Here is a 22314-nt window from a genome sequence, read left to right as displayed (position 1 = left end):
TTAAATGCACATGATCTCACACCCTTTGATCAAAGACAAAACCTTGAAGCCCCAACAAATATCTTCTCCTGGTCATCTGAAAACTCACTGACCCTTCTGGTTCATTTTACCTTCCTGCAGGGTCCAAAACTCACACTGCAGAGATTGTGGGCTTCCCTGTCATCTTGCATGCTATCCCCATTCACCACATTTTTCAGTTGCTCCCTGTGCACACCTCAGTGGACACCATGTCCACGGCTCTGTCAGGGCCACCTCTGCCACCCAGAACTGCCCACCTGCATCTTTCATAGCATTAAAAACTTTCTCATTTTGCTAATTTCATACAAAGTGCAGTTTTTGAAATTGATACAGAAAGAGAATGTGATAGACAAGAAACAGCTGCCACTGTGAAAAACACAGCAACAAATCCACAGATTGAATTTCAAATATGAAGAAAACGTGTATGGCCTTGAGGGTTTCAGCCACAGGATGAGCAAGGACTGCTCGTCCACTCACCTGCACTTCTGTTCTGACAGTGGGTGAATGAAAATATTTTTTAAAAGCTGTCATTTTGTTTTGAATCCTTTGTGCACAAATTTTGCAGGGTGATTCCCAGCTCTTGTAGGTGGAGCCTTGCCAAATAACTGCTCACTTCGTAGAAACTGTCTCTTATAAAAAGTTCTAGTATAGCTCCTTTTGATCACCACTTTTTTAGTGATAGTCTCTTCAAACAGTAGCTGCAAGATACACTGATCATCTTAAAGACAACTTTTTTAGGCCTTTTTTATGCTTTCATAATGTGGGGAATGAAGGTGGCTCCAAATATCAACGGTACAGTATTTACACTGTCGCATCTGGCATTGTCTCTGTTAGTCACTACTCTCCCTCTGTTAGTTCCTGAATATTCAATTTTCCTCTTTGGCTGCTATCAGGAAGAGGGCTGAGGTTTTTCTAGGACTCTGGGAACTTTTTCTCACTTAGTCAGGGGCCATTTTCTGTTTGAAGCTTGTACTTTGTCTCCTGCTCATCTGCCATCCCTGCAGCATGGGTAAGGCATGACCACCTTCATGCACCATCTGAGGGGATTATGGGGGCCCCTGCAAAGTCTGGCACCTCAATGCCATCAGCAACTTGGCATCATAGCTTTGGCTATTTGTTTAAAATTAAATCCTCCATTTTTCAGTTCTATATTTGTGTTCACTAACTTGTAGGCTAAATGCCATCTTGGAGTAAGAGGATAAGTATGGAAGTCATAGGTGTTCCAGGTGTGACATCTCCACTGTCTCTGCTCTACTTTTCATTCCTTTACCTCTGTATTTTGACAAAGGCCAGCTTCTGCTTTTATGATGAGACCCCCCAGAGCTGCATGTGATGCTCAGATAGATGCTGTTCCTTTTCTCTCTGCATCCATTCTTGTTTGAGAAGATGATTTTATGGGGGTAGGAAGTGTGGTGCTTGTTAGCCCATACCTTAGACAGATACAGTTAAATAGTCCCATCCTCCCACTGCTGACAACTGATGGGATTTTATGTCTGTTTGCAGACACATTATCCTGGATGTCAAACTTTTTTGCTGGTATTCTTTACTTGCAGGGTCTCAAAAAGCACCAGGACATGAGCTGTAGATGTTGTGATTTTGTTTTGTGTGATGAGCTCCCTTGAGCCTCATGTGCCTTGCGCCCAAGCAGGGTCCAGGAAGTCCATGGAGTTGCTCACAGGAGCAAAAGAAGCAGCAGGCAGCACATACAGCAGAGCATGCTGAAGTTAGTAAGAATCTTTTAAGCTCCCACCTTCTTTTTTTTTCCCCCTGTTCCTTATCCTTTGCTGTCCAGTGCTTGCAAACCCAGCAGTATGCTGTGGTGACTTGCTCTTCCCATCCCATGCCTGCTCAGAGGGCACATGGGTGTGATGAAATGCCTGCTCACACAGTTCTCTGCACCAGGGCTGAGCACTTGAGTCTCAGTGCCTGTGCCCACCTGTTGCAGCAGGGGTCAAGAGGCAGCCCTTGGAGCACTGCACTTCCCTTGCACGCTCATCTCCTAAAACTGAGGCGTAAAACACCTTCCTGGAAGCGCAGGCAGTTCCTTTTATTCTGATCACCAACACACCACCTGGAAAAAACTGGGCAGTACAGTAAAGAGGAGAGGCATAAATACTGTGTAGCATCCTTATATATTCACTCAGTTACCTCGCATCTCACTTTTCTGTTATTTTGTAACCATCATTTAAATAAAGGAATTTTTCCTTCCACTGCCATCCACATCTTTTACTTTATGTTGCAATGGACTTGGAAACCACTTGGGGGAACTTTTCCCATTGCAGTTAATTATAGATGAAAGGCTGTGTTGTCACAAATACCCAGTGATCTGACTCAGCTGCTTTTATGAGCACTGAATATCACAGAAATCCAGCAAATTTCACTAAGAAATGTCAAATGCTTAGGACATTTGCAGATAAAACATTCTTTAGATTTCTTACTCTGATCATATAGTTTGGGAAACTTTGAGTGAGTGCCTAGTTAAGCACTGAAGTAGCTCTGAAAGACCTTTTCTAAAGTCTTGAACTGTATAGTGACCTACAAAAATAGGGAAATGTTATTTAGTTGCTAAACAGGATTTTGTGGTCCTGTAAGATAACTACTTTGAACGGTTAGATTAATGTCGTGCTAGAAATTGTTCAGCATGTACCTGTGCAAATCTTGTAGGGACTTTTTCCCCTTAAAGCTCCCCTATACATACTGTTGTTCGAGCCCTCCTACGCAGGCGGCACGAGTGGAATGAGCGCCGGGAGCCTCCAGCAGCAGCTGGGAGCTGCAGCAGCGCCTGTCGCGGAGCCGCCCGGCGCGGCAGAGCCGCAGTAGCGTCACCAGGTGGAGCCCTGCCCCGCGGTTCGCCTGCAAAATCCTCCCCGAAAACGTGAGCCCGTGCCTTTGCCGGGGTGAGGCCACATTTCTTACAAACGCGGTTTCTAGGGAATGTCCTTTGAATTCAGTTTTCAGTGCTAAATGACATTGGGGTGCTGTGCGGTGCCGCTGTGCCCGGCCACGGGATGCGCAGCGAGCGGGGACTTTGCAGGGAAGCGCCCTGTGCCCCCCTCACTTACAGCCCTGTGAGTCGGCCTACCTGCCGCTCCCGGCTTCCGCGATGAATCCACTTCCACCCCGGCTGTCGGGAACCTGGCACTGCCCCGGTGTCTTTTGGCCATTAATCAGTTTTGCCCGTCGAATGTGCCCCTCGCTCCTGCCCGCCCACAAGGTGTGTGCAGCCTTGTCCAGCCCGGCTGCCCAGAGCACCTCAGATACCAGGATCACAGCATTTCTCATGCTTCTAGTGAAATCAGTGGAGGTAAGGTCCAGGGCTGAGGTTAAGCATGCATCTGGTTGCTGTCCAGGACTGGGGCCCTGTCTTCCTCCTCCTCTTCCTCCTCCCCTCTCAGGGCCAAGGGGAAATGCTCTGAGTAGAAGCATTTTTCTTTGTGAGGATGTTGAATTTTGTGGCAGAGGCTGCAGTGTCAGTCACTAGGCCAGTGCCCAGAGTGTATGTGGCCAGAAGAAACTAATGGATGGACATGCATGAGAAAGAAGAGAGGAGAAGCAAGGTGAGGTGGGAAGAGGAGAGGAAAGGGAAAATAGAAAAAAAAAAAGTGAAAGGAAGGGAAGAGGGAAGGGATGCAAACTGGAAGCCAGAGGGACCACTCAAAGTGAGATCTGCTGTTCCTTAATGCATCCTTCAAGGAGAGAACAGAGATGCAAACAGGTGTGAGGAGTAGTAGTCGCAGAGGATTTTGTTAGAAGTATCTGCCATAAGGTAACTCTCCACCATTGAAAACATGAGACTAAATGCAACACATACATGCAAAGATAATTCCAGTATTTAGTTTTCATTTTTCTTTTTAGGTAAACACAAGGAAGGTCTGATATTCACTTGCAGAAATCATTGCTCCCCTGGGAACAGTGTACCTGCAGTGTAGCTGAAACATCTCATGGTCTTCTGTAATTGAACTTGAGGCACCCCGTGGTGGCTGAGTGCTGTTGAATAATCTGGGGCTGTCATGTCAGCTTTTTAAAGGCAGGAAAGCATTTTCTTGGACTGGGATGAAAGTCTCTAAACCACAGCCACAGATGGAAAAGAGACTCACTAGCCACTAGGTCACCCACTGACAGCCACAGCTTGGGGAAAAGCTCCCCAAAGTGATCAGGGAGGAGGCTGGGCATCAGCAAGTACACTTTTAGAGAAGGGAAGGTTAGAGAGCTTGAGGGAGGAGTATCTGCCACTTTGCTGCTATTTTAGCACTCTGCATCCAGCAGCCAAGCTGATCAAAAGCAATCAGGACTGAGGTTTGATGGCCTAAACTGCTTCTTCTTTCCAAAGTGTATTTCATCTATGCCTCCCAACTGCCCAGCTGTGGGAGAGCCCACCTCTGAGAGAGGAACAAGCAATCACCACTGAATTTTTGGCCCTCCAGCCTGCTGCTTTCCTTGCTGAAGCCAGGGAAGCACTCCTTTTTGCATTGCCCACAACACAGGCACAGCACTCCTTAGGACGGGGGAGCACTCCAAGGAAGGCTCTATCTGCCCATTTTAGCCGCCTTCTGAACCACGACCAGTGCTGATGGCCCCTTCCTCTGGCTTCTTCTTCCAAGGAATGTATATAAACAGTTATTTGTAAGGATTTTTTTTTTGCAATAAATATGGTTTTGTGGTGTTTATCAGGTCATTGGATAAACTTCAGAGAGTCAAAGCACAGCTGGGCTTATGCAGCTGCCCTTAATGGAAGGTCATCATTAGGATTTGCAGAAATTTGCACTATAAAGACTTGGCTTTGACTGGACCATCAGGGGATTTCTGCCCAGGAAAAACAACAGATTGTCATTTAGTATCTCCCTGGTATGACTTTAAACAGTTAAGAGAAATCAAAAGCTTAGAGGCCCAGAACTGCCTGACCAGGTCTTGCCAGGCATCCAGTTTGCTCAGCAGCATTGGGAGAACTGGCAAGAAACCTCTCAGCTTCTGGCTGGGACAACTTGAGCCTGAGAATTTATATCATTCTTTGAAATGTTTGAGTCACAGCAAACATTATTTCTATTATGACAAATTTTTGAATAGAGATTGAAATGATAATTTTTCTTCTTGCTGTAGGAGTTCAAGTTTTTCTTTGCCTCCTAGTCTAGAGGCTTAGGGTTGCCTGGTTACTCTGACTCAGAAGCTCTGTGAGGTATCTCTTAGTGAAGAGATACAATTTGGCAATTAGAAAAGCTTGATTTGTCATCTAAATGTAGAAATCCTTAGGAAAAAATAACCGTTTGAAGAGCAGTTGTACAGAAAACACAGTGAGAAAACTCTCAGAATGTACATTGGTACTGAACATTGCTGGTTTGCTTATTGTAGAGGCACAAAGGTCATTAATAATATATGCAATAATTAGGAATTTTTTTCCAGTGTTCAATTAATAGAATTCTGTTCATAGCATATATGAATTGCAAATGTGATCAGAAAAGCATTTTTGTTGAAGAATTTCCCCATGGACTAGCACTATAAAAAGACTCCATTCAACCAGCAATCTGTTCATCTTGGGCTGGAGTTAAAAGAGCTTGATGTATTTAGGTGAGGGCCTCAGCACAGCCAGCACAACAAGCTAAAAAGTGTCTGCTTAAATGAGCATGTGGCTACATATGCATTTATATATAGTGCACGTGTGTGTGCATAAATGTGTGCAGATGTTCTTATAAGAATTCATTTGTGCTGATGTGGAAATTTGTGATTGCAGAAACTATTTTATTTTGCAAAGTATTTCCATTAGAATTGAGACCATGTTGTTTCAACAGTTGCTTCATAGATGCCCTTTAGTTGTTTGCATTTTGATGAACAGCAGCAAACACTTTAAGAACAAGGAATGGCGTTTAATGATCGGGAAGGCGGGGAATGTTTGGTGAAAAACTGAGATCTGTGGACTGACAGTTTTGCTTGGAGGTCCAGGGAGCAGAAAGTCTCAGCCAGAGTAAACTCTAAAAGGTCAGACTTTGATTTAGTGAACTTAACTTTCAAGAAAACAAGCCTTTTTCATGCAGAATATCCCCTCAGGCTCACTGTATTTAACCAGCAATAAATGCAGAACAAATAGAATGACAAAAAAAAGTCCTGTTTTGTAAATCCTACCATGTTTTTAACCTAGTGCCACCACTACAAGCTTAAAAATAAATTTTAGATATATGTTGCTGTATCTACTAGGGGTAGGGTAAATCTATGGTATTATCTGGTTCCTTTATATCCTTGTGTTATGCCCACTACTGTAGCCTACACTACCAAGGTCTGAATTGTCTGCAAGTCCTCCACCAGGTCTACTCTCACAGACTCACTTTGGACACAGCTCAGTTGCAATGGGCTGTTGGCTTAAACACCTACACTCTGTTGGGATCTCTGACTTCTCACAATCTGCTTTTTTGAGCTCTTAAAATGCAATGGCTGTAATAGAGAAACAAAAAGCAACAAGGGTTTGTCCTTATTATTAAAAAGTAGGGATAACTCAGGAAAAACAGACATCACCCAGAATTATTATCAGTGGTATATAACTGGGTGTAACAATCATTTTAGATCTGAAATGGTGAAACTGTTAGGTAGTCATGATACTGTGAGCTTCTTGCCAGAACTTCAACAAAATAAAATTGTGCCTCACTAATCTCTTACATGAGTTTGTTGGGGTTTGTTTTGTTTACTAGAATCAATTGCAGTTAATGAAACAATCAGCATAAATATTTTTTCAGCAGGGCACAAGGTGAGCCTACAATGTGCACTGGAGTGATATGTAATCTATTTACTAAGTACTTACTAAGTACTGTGGGAAAATTCCAGTGAAATGAGATAATTTGCAGATAACACTGCCCTCCAAAAATATTTATATTAAAGTATGAGAAACGGAGAAGAGTTCAGGAAGCCTTACTGCAGCAAAGCTGGGTGAGCAGTGAGGTGGGACATGGCATGCAGAGTGGTGGTTGGCAGGAATAATTAGAGAATATGGCAGTCTAAATTAGTACTGTCAATTAAAAAATAGGGATTTAGTTCAGGTGCCTGAGGTGGATGGTGGGTTGCCTGTGGTATCTCCTCTCCTACGCTCCCTAAGGGGCCCTACAAGCTCCACAAAGTCCCAGGACAGGCAGGGCCCCAAGCTTGGCAGCGTTGGGTTGAACCTCCACCCACATCTTCCCCACCACTCAGCACACAGTGGCAGCAGGGAAGGGAGCAGGGAAAATTAGATTAGGAAGAATCACAGAATCATAGAATGGAAAAGAAAACGGCATAAGAGGTTGCACTGAGAGTTTGTTGTTGCAGATCGCAAATCATCAATCTGTCTGTGACCAGAAAAAGGATTTAAAATCTGGTCACCACAAGAAAGCAGGATTTAACATCAGGAGAACCAGCACTAGGATACAGTTGAGTGAGTGAGCCACCTCCAAACAGGCTGCTTATTTTTTAATGACTTATGGAAGCAATACTTGCACCCTCCCTTTAGGATCTTCCACTGGGTTCCTTTCTGAGTCAGTCTACTGGGTCAGAGGCATATGGGACACAGAGATATACGGAAGCCAATATGACAATACTTGTGTTTTTATGTTAAGATTCAGTCACGTTTAATAACATTATTCCAACGACCGTTATAGTTTTGACTGATATATCTTATGTTCTATTTTCTGAAGTTAATATCCATGTTAACTCTATCACAATATAGAAGGAATTTCATCAGCCTGGTTTGTATGTTTTCACTGACCTCATGTATGCAATATAATTTGTCTGTACAGACAGTTTATTTAGGAGGACTTAATGAGAAAACGGCAAATCAGAGAGGCCTTATATTTTTATTCCTGTCTGTAAACACTATTTATTTATTAAGAACTACATTTGCCTTTAATCAGAAATATGGTCTCTCACATCTTTTGCCAGTCATGTTTTCACTTACAGAAGTTGCCACAGTAAAGAGATACTTTGCATTTCCAGGTTGTCTTTCTCCAGCAAATAACCCAAACATGGTATTCATGGGATTTCAGTGCTCCCTATTGCAAGGGAAGAATGGAGCAATAACACCGAAGTGTAAAGCCCAAGGATAAGAAGGGTCTGTTTTTACCCCAAATTTCTCACAGCATCAAGTGCTTCTTTGTTAACGTGGGAAGTACCATGGTACTCAAGGAAGATTCATTTAACAAAACCACCTGAAATACACCCAAACTCAGGCACAGGAAAAGCTTTCAGATTCAAACTTGGATGTCACAAATTTACAGAGAGAAAAAGAAAACACAGTAGAGAGGAGGATGATTTCCCAAGCCCTGAGGGATAGATACTCTTTTACCAGAATTCAGGAAATACAGTTGCCTCAGTGTTAGCCTAAACTGTAGCACTCAGAAGGATCAGGCTAGTGGCAGGCTGCTATCCTCTTTTCTGCAATTCTGATTTAATTTTAGCATAAGAATAGGGATTTTATTATAGTTCTTTCTTGCTTAATGAATTATCAAAGTTTTCCACAGCTTTGGATGGAAATATGCTGGGCCCAATTTTTTTTCCTAGTCTTTGCCCAAACGATGCAATCACAGCCTCCCAGTGGAGACACATTACTTGAGGCTCAGAGGAAGAATAAATAAATTACTTAGAGGCAGTTGTATGAAATACACATCTGCATACATAGCTGTGAGGTTCTGGTCTCATAATTGGAGATCCTTTTTACAGATTTATCCACAGCCTGGTACACTTCTGGCTTCCTACAGTGAACTAGTTTACCCCTTTTTAAAAGTCACTTTGTTACATATCTGGTGCATAATATTAATGATGTTCTCAGCAAATGAGAGGAATTATAAACATCAGTGATGATGGAGAAATAATCAAGGAGCAGGAAGTTTCTAATGGGAAAATGGAGCCTCCCACAGAGAATTCTGCTTAAAATATCCTCTTTCACTAATTGATACGGCCACTGGTGTTAGAGATGTTGTTGTTTTGCACCTGATTTAAATAGAGTTCAAGGAATACTTAAATCAGATATGGAATTTGAAGTGTTTATTGTGTTTTTTCTGAAAGAGTGTTGTAAAAAAATATTTTAGAGACCCTGGGAACTCAGCAGCTAACACCAGTGGTGCCCCAGCTGTGTGGGAAAGGGCTAGAACCGTGCAGTTTCACATTGATAGGTGGCCTAAATACTCACCCAGGTATATCCATCTCTGCATGAAGGAAAAATTTTCTCAATTGCCTGGATCGTTACTTCCCAAAGACCAGTGCTATTGGAAAAGGAGGAGGAGATGTGAATTAACTCACCTGTGCAGTGAAGGGCCTCCTATGAAATGTGCAGTGGGGTGGGTATGGATCTGTAAGATTTCTGAAATGTAACAAAGTCCAGGCTGGGTTTCTCAGGCTCCTCTGAAGGATTAAGTGCATATTGTAGTGGATTTCCTTGCGCCTGAAGCTGTGAATGCAGAGTGACAGTATTCACATAGGACCCCCGGGGACCCTTGAATCCATTCCTGACAAAAAGTAGGCTGCATATATGTGTTGCTGCATGTAGGAGTTAGCTGCTTCTCTGCCATAGAAGTATCCTCCTCAAAGCTATTTTTGTACAGCCGCTCTTTCTCTCAGTATGTGCAAAGCCTCAAGTTTTAATTGCCTTCTCATATTTGAGCTTTTTATGATCCTCTTTACAGTTATTTATTTAATACAAATTCATATAAACAAAAGCAGATTTTTTCCAACTAATAAAGTCCCTTCATTTAAGTAAGGAAACTAAAGATACACATTTCTATCAAAGAACTACTCATTTCAAATGTCTTCCTGCATTATTATTTAAGGGTGTAGGAGGAGTGGGAGAGGGAAGAAATGCATTTCTCTCTCATTCAACCACAGAGGTGCAAACCATGGAGTGAATCCGCCTCTCCAGCTCCCTCCTAGCAAACAATGGTTTTTGGACACAGCTTAAGATAACTTTTTCATCTTACTGATGACTTCCTCAGCATTGTTGACTTCCTCAGCATTAACTTTGAGGAAGAGAAATAATGCTGCACAGAGACCTGGCTTAGTCAGAGATGGCAGCAATAGCTACAGGAAGCTTTTTTATGCCTTTCTGAAAGCAACATATCAAAGGGTAAGAGCTAAGCTACAGAGGATGCTTATTGTGCCAGGACAATAGCACAGACACCCTCACTTGAGATGGTGAAGATGAATTTTTCATGAAGCCTTTCATACTGCTGCCAGAAAATGTCATCCCATTGAATGTTTTCATGACAATGTACTGATGTACCTTTCCTCAGCAGGAGCTTCTTGAATTCATAATGTACACCTGGTCAAACAAGAGACGATAACTCTCCATGATGCACCCATGTTGCCATGATCTCCAAGCTGCAGTCACTCTTCCTAGATTTTTTTAATTAAGCTTGAAAAAATCCACATAAGCAAGCAATGAAACTCTCCACAGAACAGGTTTTTTTATTTCTCCAGCTCTCCCTAGTCCTTCCCTAATGACAACAGGTTGTGTGTTGCCTCAAAGAACACATATCTCACAGAAGCTCTGCCAGGAAGAAGGAAGTCAGATTGCTGTTGCTAGAGGGGCAGAGCTGGGGTTTCCAAGGTATTTTAGCTATGCATTGCCTTATTTTCAAAAATGATCATATTTTAGATTTAAAATACAGTCTGAATTTGTAAGTTGCTACAGTTTTTCTTGTGACTTAAAACATTTTGGTTCTCTTCAGGCTGCTGCCACACATGGTGAACCTTAAACATGTTCAGTACAATCCTAAGAACACAGTATATTGCCAGCATCAATCAAGACTACAGCTGCAATAGCACAGTCATCTATAACACTCATGCACAAAAGGTACATGCATTTTGTACATTGGTAACCTCTGAATGGGAAAGTTAACAACATCAGAACATTCCTCTGCTCTGGGAAAAACACTGCCAGATAGGACCAAATAAACCAAGACAGAAGGATACTTGGATTAGCATCTCATATCAGAGCACATTGGAGTAGTTTGGCTTCCTTTTACATAAAAGGATTTCTCTAGAACAAGGCTGATGTTTGAGAGCTTCTTGATGTTTCAGTCTCTCATCTAAAGATTTGCCTGCAAAAAGCAGCAGTTCATTCCATAGTGACTCACTTTAGCGGATGGAAGACAGAAAACCTCCCCGACAGCACTTTATTCTTAGTCACAGTTCTCCGAAGCAGCATCTATTCAATGTACATGGACTGTCATCTTACTTGATCAATTAAAATCTGGAGCATTGCGTAAACATTATCGGAGAAAGGTTGTAACTACAGTGGTAATGGGATACATCTGCATAACAAGAAAGTAACATGCAGTACCAGCTTCCTGCTTTTAGAGCTTTTGGTTGAATTTTTTTTAAATAACTGCTTTCACATGTCAAGATTTTTAGGCAGCATCTAGGAGATAAATCAGGGATAGTTGGATATAGTTGTGTATGATTCTTTGTGTGCCTATGTGTGTATTTAAATGCATTATATATATATATATATACACACCACTCACACACATATATACATACATGTATTTACATATACATTTTATATATAAATATATACAAAAACATGCAAAACCTAGATTTATACATAAATTACTATGCAATTGGGATGGTTATTCATGAAAGTATGGAATAAGAGAGAGACCTCAGCAGAGAGTTGTGTTCTGCTGCCGCCTGCGTACTGTCATGCTCCCAGATAATTTCTGAAGTCAAAGCAGCCTTCATTGGGCAGGAGAGCACAGTGCAGTGGAGAGCCCAGGATGGGCAGCAGACAGGTGGTGAGGAACTGTAGGCACAGGGACAGCACTAAGAACACTGACTTCACTGACAGCAAACTAATTGAATTGGTGCAAACTTAAGACTCGCCCAAACGTCTATTAAATGTTTCAGTCTTATTCAAAATAACATTAAAGTGGATAATTTTCATTGTAGAAAATTAGGGGGGGAAATTACAGTATACCCACAGAAGCGTAACGAAAGCTTAACAATTAGAGATATTAACAAACCTGACATACACAGGTGTTTTTACTCATAATTAAGTAGTAATCCTGGAAAGATTACTGAGTTTCTTCCCAGTAACCCTGGGAAGAAAGTGTGGCTTTCTCAGTAAAGACAACAGTGATGACTTTTACTCTAGTTATACTTTAGACATGTAAATCGTCAGCATTGTTGCTTGAACTTGAACCTTAACATCCTTCATGTTCAAGAGACAGAAATTAGTATAGCAACATTTAGGTTGGAAAAGAACCTTAAGACCAAGTCCCACTGTTAACCCAGCACTGCCAAGTCCATCACTAAATCGTGTCCCTAAGTGCCACATCTGCACATCTTGTAAATACCTCCAGGAATTGTGACTCAACCACTTCCCTGGGCAGCCTGTTCTAATGTTCTACAGGAAATTTTGGAGAGTGTTTTATTTGTTCTCTTAGATGTGGAGTTTCACTAATTGTGTCCCAGACTCCATCAACTATATTGATTTGATCTTTGTAAAGGGGACCCAGGGAGACTCAGAGATGTTGGTTCCAACTCAGATGGATATTATTTTGGGTAGTGTTTGCACAGAAAGTTGCTGATACTTCCCAGGTTTCCTCAGTTCCCTCCCTCATCCCTCCCCCACACCTTTCTTGTGGAATTGTCTCTCTTGCTTCTTTTTTTCCCCAACTCCTGCAGCACAAGAGAATCATGGGTCCTCTTGGTTCCCAGAACAGATTTGGCTGGAACGTGGTGTGAAGGGTGGTTCTCTTGGTGAGCCATTGTGATCTGTACAGCAGGTTTGACAGAAAGCTCTATTTCATCTGCCTGCACTGGGCTCAGCCCTTTCACCAGGACATGATGCCAACACCCCCCTGCCTGACATGCAAAAGAGATGAGAGGAGCCTGGGCAGCAGCAGCTGCACACTGTGGTGACAGAGCACACCCCAAGGCTGTGGAGCCGTGTTGCCATTTGGAAACATTTGGTGCCACTGTGTTCCTGAATGAAGGGACTGACACAGAAGTACTGTCCTTGCACATTTAGGCAGGGTTAAATAGAGGGTTTAAATAAGAAAGCATTGGAAAGGAGGTCAGGTCTATCTGCTTGGGGTTCTGGAATCTGTTTCTTGAGTTAATAAGGCCACTGGGGGAACATTGCGTTGTGATACTGGACCACAGTGCATTACTGATGCATATTGTTTACTACACTGACGGTTGCTATGGACTGCAATTATAATGCAGGGCAAAACACAACATGAATGCACAGAGAAAGGTATGGATATTCATTTCTCAACGAAAGAATGATATTTAGTTGAGTGGTGTAGAAGGTTGGCTTCAACAGCAAGCAGGCCAGCTATGTATCTTGAGAGGTGTGATCACACTGCATATATCACACCTGTGCTATGGCATATAAGTTTTTGAGGAAGAGAAAGAGCTTAAATGGTGAAGTAGAAGTGCTGATTTAGCTCAGTGATAAGTGACATTTCAGGGGCAGAACAAAGGGGTGGTTAGATCTCTGAGTGGGTTGGAGTACGATGTACCATTTACACCCTCACCATTGATACGATGAATCTCAGATGCTGTATTACATTAACTCTGCACTTACTCGTGCATGGAGCATCTTTAAAGCCTAACTTCATATTAGGCATGACCTGCCACAACATTAGCATTATGATCCATACATTTCATGGATCTCCATTCTCACTGTCATACAGATTATCACACTTGGCAAATTACAGATCCCAAATTCATCATATCCACATTTAATAGTTTTCAGTGCTGCAATGATTCTGTATTACCTAGCACGTCATACCTATGATTAATAGCCTTAATGTTCATCTCACTATACACATACATTTTACCTGATACTGATATTATGCTGCCGCCCTTAATTTCAGTACTTTAAGGTATTCCTTCAATGTTTAAAAACTACATCAGTTTCAAGGGAAATTGCAATCCATATATTATTTAAATAATTTTAAGCTTCATCGCTTTATATGACATCATTTCAATTACATCGTTGATCAATATATAGAGCACTTACTCATAAAAGAGAATGAGTGAGTTAGTCAGATGTACAGAGTTTTCAAGGTCACTATATTGTTAATAAAACCTGTTAACTGACATAGGCATTAGTCATAAAGCTGAGTAAATGTAATGATTAAGCCACTCACAGCTCCTCACCATTCTGTTATATCCTGTCTTCTAAAGAGACAATTTTTATTTTGGGGCCTAATTTAAACCTACTTAAGTCAGTGGAAAAACTCCCTCTGGTTTCACTGGTATTCATATCAGACTGCCACTAAATAACAGAACCACACTCATGAAAGGAGCAGACAACAGGCTGGTAATTCAGGCAGACTCCTACACATCAGCTCCTGGCACAGTTTGTAGCTGTAACGTTCATCTCAGCAAGACAGATGGAGCTTGACCAAGCTCTAGGTGGAACTGTAATTACATTTTATTCCTTCAGACACCTCTTACTGCAGAAAGCACAACATTTCCCTGCTGCAGAAAGAGTGGAATAATAATTGTTTGGACTTGATGGGGGTTTGTTGATCCCCTAATGGTAGGCTGGTACCCATTTGCTGGGTGCAAGGGACCAAATGAGAGTATAGATACAACATGCAACCCTACAAAATGTGCAATAAACAAAGTAATCAGGACCCAAATGGAGACACTTCAATTTAATGAAATCCCCACTCAGCTCCTGGGAGAGATTACAACAGACAAAGTTCCCTTTTAGTGATAAGGAGTACATTATTTCTATATACATGACCATTCTATACTGAATATTAACAGGTATTATGTATTCTGTTTAAAAGCAAAGAATTTGTCTGGCCTGTGGCTTTCTGCCTTACTCAGAAAATCACCGAGGTTTTAAGATTAGGTATTTGAAAGATCCTTGCCAAATGAAAAGTTGGAAGGCTGGAAAGAAGACTAAGGCATTGTCAGTGCCAATATGTACAGTATAGGATGAATCATGTCCTATGTGGGATCCCACATCTCACCTAGTATGAGACATCTTGGATACCTCTAAATCTGAGCTAGTCATCCTAATCTTCCTTGGAAAATGGAAAGATGGCAACTACCTCCTATAGGCACTGTCTTTAGTGTGAAAGGAATTCTGCCATTGACCCCAGGAGGTATACTGAATAAATCTCCATTGACCATACAAGGGCCCAAAGAAGACTCACATACATGTAGATTTCTACATGGTGACATTCATTCAAGGCAGTGCCAACTACCCAGAAGCATCTGCTGCTGGGTACCACAAGGCAAAAGAAAGACAAGTTGCCAGTACAGATTGCCACCAAAACAGGCAAAATCCCTCTTTGGCAATGCCAGACAACTGCAACACACCCTTGAGGAAGCCAAGTCTGCCACAGAGACTAAGGGAGCACAAAAAACCTCTGTGAGTAGACTGTACACTGCAGTCCCCTGTAGAAGCCCCACTTAGGGCAGCATACAAGAGAAAACGTCCAGTTAAATAGACAACTTGCCAACTAAAAAAATACTTACACAACATGTATATAGGGTGTCTGCAGATCTCAGAGAGCGAGGCATTAAATTCACTGAAAAGTAATGGGGGACAGGCAGCACCTCATCTAGAAAGCTGATCTGGTTAGGAGCAGCAAGACAGAGAAGTCTGGCATTAGATACAGCATATGAACAGATCATCAGAATGTCACACAGCAGAGGGACAACAGCAGCAAGGTCAAAGGACTCCTTCTCCTGGTAGTAATAGTAATAAGGGAGCATTCAATACAAAATCCAAGACACTTGAAGGATGCATCCAGAAGGTACAGCAGACCAGCAGCAGAGACTGTCCTTCAGTGCGATTCATTTATCAGCATCACAGCCTCTGTCACAGCCAGCTGCTACCGAAACAGCTTTTTCTAAAGAAAGCAAATCTTAATCCAGCATGGTCCTAAGAAAGAAAAATCATGGTTTTGGGAGCTGGACCTGAAAGAAGCAGCAGTCTGTGCACATGGCTACATTGTTATCAACAAAACATTTAGAAAAAGGAGCTAGAAAATTCTCTTAAGAATCTGTAGTTTATGCAAACAAGAGCGGAGTCTTCCTACATTATTGTAAAGTTCATGTCTCATGAAACAGTATGGATACATGCAGAATTTAGTTTCGTCAACAGAATTATTTTAATAACATAAAATTATTTTTATATTTTTATTTTTGTTTGAAAAGTACTCTTTACAAATCATAAACAATATCTCAATAGCTGGAAAATGGTGAACATTTTTTTTGTGTCAGTGATGTGTTCATTATACTCACATGATAGTTATCCCTCTTCCTATTTTGATTTTGTCTTTTTCTTCCTATAATCGTAGGCTGTAAAGACTAAAAAAAGAGTAAATCAGCACTTAATTTTGCATGTGCATCTTTGTATAATTGCCACCACAACAGAAATTGATGCAATCGTGATGCCACTCCAGCCTGATTAGGGAATCCAGAAAGACTAGGGAAGATAAGGTAGAGGGGGATTCACTCAAGTAGGGCAGCAGTGTCTGGAGCAAAACACGTGTCCATGGGGAGAAGAGAATTCAGAGCAGATGTCAAGGTGAGGGGTGATGAATGTCTGGGATGTCAGGATGGAGCACACGGTCTTTGCTAGCTGAAATTATTTTGAAGCTGAATTGGAAAAACAGGGGGCTTTAGCAAAGCCACAAGCACAGACTTAGTGGAGAAGGCAGAGGAAAACTCTAACACAAAATTTGTGTCTGACACACATGGAAAAGCTGAGAATCAAAGACAAGGAAGCATGCAGGACAGATGGGGTAAATAAGATTTTTAAAAACACCTAGATTCCTAGGGCTTCTAAGTGTCTCTTGTTTTCAGTGTCCTGCTTGGTATCAACAGGTAGAGATGAAAAATCCCACTGAAGGAGAAGAGCTCCAATCAGGCCGAGCAAGAGCTGGACCTCAGGCATGAAAAAGGGGTTAAAAAGAAATATGAAAGACTAGGAGACATATGTGCATCTGAGCCAATGTTAGTACATAAGCTCGTTTTGATCACTGTTTGTAAAGAAGAGGGGGAGAAAACAGTCCTTGAAGGAGATCAGCAGAGAACACTAGAAAAGAGGATCAGGAAATGCACCTAAAGCTTTCTTCAAGATCTGAGTTTACTACGCATGAAGGTTGTGACAGTGACATTAAATACAAACAAACTAGCTGCTCACAACAGATTTGATCTCCACATGGTGCCACAACTTAGCTTACTTCTGAGCAGAATCAGCCCTGTTTAACAGAGCCCAGCTATTTTACTTAAGGGTGTAAAGAGGAACAGACTTCGATATTATTTATTTGAATTTACCTGGCTCCATGGAATTGAACAGAGATTAAGACCTGCTGAAATTAAACAGACACACATAAAACTGTACCAGATGTGCCACAGATGCAAATACTCAAGACCCTCCCTGTGACATTTGGATAGTATTTGGAGAAGCAAGGAGGATTTTTAATTTGCTCTCCATGTGTACACAGGAATGCTGTGATAGCAGCAGTAAGCTGTGCAGGTGGGCAGGGGAAATTCTGGACAACTCCTGACACTGGTGCTAAAAAACAAGTATTAATTTCCTACTTCTGAACAACTCAGGAGACTATAAGAATTTTAATATAGGAAAAGGTCAGGTTATTTCAACTTGGAGTTTGTCTGGGCTTTATTCATTTTGCTAAGGAAAAATGTAAATTATAAAAGAGCCAGGAGGAAATTTCTCACGGTATAAAATTGCTTACATTAAGCAAGCTTCCATACTTGAAAGTTGATAATAACCTGCTTTGTGAATCGCCTTTTACTGTCATTCAACACTATATAATCCTTTGTCATACAGAAGGTGAGGAGCAGTACCATACATGGGTTTATTAATGCTATCAAAATTATCTAAAGACTGTAAGATTTTAACTGCATCCTTCTTCCTACCATCAGTAGGAAGCAGTCAGGTCTTTGTCACACAGTGATGGGAAATCAAGGCACAGGGAGCCTGGGAGTCAGACCAGTACCTATGTAAAAAATTTGCCCCTTAATGATTTGCCAAATATTACACTGGAAATTTACAGCTGAGCAGAAAAGTAAATGAGTGTGGCTTTGTCCTGGCTATCTCTGGTCCGGGGCAAGGGGGCAACATGGCTTTAGTCTGTACGGTAGCGCGATTTTAAAACAATAAAGTGGGATGTTTGAAGAAGATAAGGATAATAGTGCTGCCATCTGCCCAGTACTTGAGCTTGGGAAAGTAACTCTGGTGATTAAAGGGAGCTGAACAGCCAGGAGAAAAAGCTGAAAAGAGCTTTAGTTTGCAGCACAATGCTTCTGGCCTCTGGCTGAAAAGACGGCAGAACCAAGCATAAGCCTCTGTGACATTTCCAATGAAAAGGCAAACCTTTTGTACTACCTGCAAGGTGGCAAAGGGTAGTAAGCACCTGGTGGGACCACCAGCTGGAAAGCAGGGATCTGAATGGGCAGTGGCAGCTCTTGGGATAATGAATGCTTTTTTGTTCCTTAAGGGTTTTGTATCAGGTGAATTGCTGACAGCAGGTTTCTGTTTCCCTGGTATGAATGTGAACCAGATCCTGACTTAACACAGGCCACCTAATTCAGTGGCCTACTTTGTATGAGCTTGTGGTCTCTCCATTGCAGTCCAGCTGAAAATACAGTTTGACAGTGTTTATACCGTCAAACACATTTTCTTTCATGTTTGGCTCTAATAACTAACTCCTGCTAGTGCAAAATTAATGTTGGATATAGTCAATGTGTAGTTCTTTGTATTGTTCCAAACAGTTTCCCACACCAACAGTCCACTTGGCTTCACATCAGCCTGTTTCTCCAAGCAGTTGTACAAGGGCATGGACTCTATTGCTGGCTTTGTAGATTTTTTTATTGCCATCAAAACCAATAAACTAGACTTTCAGACTTGAGTTTTCACAGAGAAATGGAGGCTAAATTAATTTCCTAGTGGCATTGAAAATCAGTAATTTCTATGCTAATAATTAACTAATAGTTTGCCTCTCATCCAGCAACTTGGTAATCTGTCCTCTAAGTCTTCTTTTGGGTCATATTAAGTTACAGTAGAAAATATGTTCCCCATGCGAGGAGACAACAAACAAGCAGAGGAAAGTGGGAATTCTGCTTAAAAAGCCCCCAAATGCTGCATTGTTTGTTTTGTGTAAATGTATTTCCTTTTATCATCTACCTGTTTGACACTCCAAACATGCACACACTTTGGAAGTAACAATATCCAAATAATTTACTTCCATAAAAAAGCAATTTACTGTGAGATAAAAGCAGGAACAGCATAAAATGGTGATAAAAGCCAAAAATCATATGCAGGCATGGAACTTCAATATATATTTATGGTTTCTGCACCTTCTGTTGAAACTCATCCCCACTGGGTCAAATGCACCTGCAGAAAAAAATAAGTTTTGGGCACTACAAGATACATACTTGTTTCAGCTGAAATCACATGGGTTTTGAATAGACAGAATGTACACAGCAGTATTTGATCAATTAGAAATGTACAAAAGTTTTCTCTGAGCTCCTTAATACTAAAATAATTGGTTCTGAATAGAAAAGCAGTAAACAAAATCCTCATTGTTTTGTTCTATTTTCTCCCCTAGAAATGCTAGGATTTTCACTATCACATTTTTAACAAAATAAAGAATATGCAATTTTATCTCATTGTTTTTCTATTATTATCTGCTTGTCCATCATATTGAATTTTAATATTGTTCCCAAAGATTTAAGAATAATATCTAAATTTACAAGACAATGAATAAAACACCAAAGCAGGTGGTTTAGCAAGTACTTTAGCTTGTGTGTAAAAACGCTTGTTATACACAGATGAGATGGCAAATCCAAAAACCTAATCCCCACCTAGGCAATGATTGATTGTAATATGACTTCGCAATTCCAGTGTTAATGTAGACAACAAACAGTTGAATGGAAACATTATACAATGCACAATTGCAATGTACAATTAATCATAAATCCTAGAAGGAAAATACATCTAAATGACACCTAGAAAGTAACAAATGTAGCATTTTGTCACCAGTTCTTACTCATTGCAATTTTGTTGGTCATTAAAATACAATAAATAATTGAAGTAATCAGAATAATCAAAATTGTATTTTAAAATATTTAACTAGTTCTGAAGGAAAATTCCATGAATTGTGAAACTACTGCTTTCGGACTTTAAACACAAATACTTTTGTGAGGATAATGCTGGCCTTGCAATGGAGCCCCTGAGATAGAAATCACATTTTGTAGGAAGTTCCTGTAAAAGGATCAAAAAATCATCACAGAGATACCGAAAGTGCTGTAAATAAAGGCAAAGAGAAATGTTGTAAAACAAAAGCATTAAAATGAATATAAACATAAAATATATTGTATACAGAGAAGCACTAGTCAATTTTGCTGGCTTACACAAATCCTGTGCAGTTGCCAAGTACCTCATAAAATATCATGTGGGAACAGAGCTGGACAGGTGGCTTCTCCAGTGCTGCTGTGATTTTCCTTTGATGATGTCTCCAAGATGACTGCTTTGGAACCACACGATTCTTACCCCCCTGCAGTTTAAAAAAACCTTTCATGGCAAAGACATCGTTATATGATACTATTTTTGGCACTGAAGTATGTCAAATCAACGTGTTTTTCATCTGTAGTACTGCAGCCAGTCTAAACTCCCTGCCAACATCACCTGTCAAGCAGTACAACTAATAGTGTTCAAAAAGATCCAGGCAGCCTCCAGAAGACTCACTCTGTCCCACTCTGACAACCCTGCAGCATCCAAACCCATCTCATCTCCACTGCTCTTGGCAGCTTCTGCGGAGCAGCAGGGGAGAAGGTACAGCAGAGAGCCACCATTACGGGTGTTTGCCAAGCCCATCAGGCAAATACAGGTTTTTAGGTCTACTCCATGATTCCCCATCATTAACTAAGGGCACAGCAGGTGACCATCAAGCAGGGAAGCAAGAGCTCACCCATGTGGGCATGACAACCCGTGCTGTGGTGGATCTGCATTTGCTCTGCCTCAGAACATCTCCCCAACAGCCAAGAAGCAAAGACATAGGCACACATTTTATACCCGGAGACCCAAAAGACACTGAGTGGTTTGAATTTCATGAAAAGATTTCCACTGAGCAGGTTTAGCAATCTTCTCTTTTAACTGCTTCTCTTTAATTGCTACTTTACTGGAAAACCCTGCCTTCTGCACCTACACGGCTGCAGTAATGATTCTGTACTTTGTATATGAGCTATGCATATCTATATTATAGAGAAGATCATAAATGCATATTTCAAAAATACATGGCTATTTTGGGTACAATGCAATGTTTTTTCATGCTTTGAAACAATGAAAAATTTGAATCAACTCATATATCTAGCAATCTAAAAGCCAGTAATTTCATGGTAGAATGTCCAGGCTTTGATTTGTTTGTGCATTTTCTGTGACTAAAAGAGTTAACTCATAAATAAATGGAGGAAAAAAAAAGAAAAAGAAAAATCACCTGCAGAAATGGAGCGATAATGTTTAATTTTCCAAGTGTTAAAGAAGCAGAAGTTTGAATATTGCAACACAATGGCAGCTTGCCAACCAACGATCAATATCCTTTACTAAATTTCTAGCATTGTTAAAGCTAATTTCTGAGTTGATGAAAAAGCTCCTTATGAATTGGAAAAGTTGGCTCCAACCCTGTCAGAAATATTATTTTACTGAAAAAAACCCAAAATGACATTCAGCTTGAAATAACTTCTCTGCAGGCAGGCTGGCAGCCCTGTAACCCTGAATCAAATCAACTGCCATTTTGAAGAGTTGCATTCACCTCCCCCCCCCCCCGATTCAGAATTTCTTCATGGTTCCTTCAGAACCCAACAGTGATTTTAAAAAAATCCTCAAAGTGTTAGAGAAAAACATTAAAATTTTTATGGAGTTTCTTTCAATTGTACATCAGCTCAAGTACTCACTCGGCATAGGCAGCTAAAACTTCTACCCAACCAGCTCTAAAAAAAATAATTTCCTTCTTCACTTTGTTACCATGATCATCTGGGCTCTGGAGGTCAGAGGAAAAGCCAAATCCTGTTATGGCAGCTAGTGTTTGTTCAGAGGGTTTGCCCACAGTTATGTATTGTCTAAATGAATGTGTGTCCTGTGCTCCTGGGCAGGAGTCAGAGCTACCTGGTATCCACCTGCAAGCCTTCCAAAGGATCATGTGAGGGGTAAGTTCTGGTAGTAAACACTTTTCACAGGACAACAGGATCATTCAGGAGGTCTCCAACCTGCTGTTCAAATCTACAGGATCAGGGCTTTATCCAAGAAAAGCTCCAAGGATGGGAACAGCACAATCTCTGGGAAAA

Source organism: Pipra filicauda, unplaced genomic scaffold (assembly GCF_003945595.2).
Source record: "Pipra filicauda isolate LSUMZ 115617 unplaced genomic scaffold, ASM394559v2 scaffold187_size1440530_pilon, whole genome shotgun sequence".
Lineage (NCBI taxonomy): Eukaryota > Metazoa > Chordata > Aves > Passeriformes > Pipridae > Pipra > Pipra filicauda.
Note: the sequence above shows the minus strand (reverse complement) of the source record.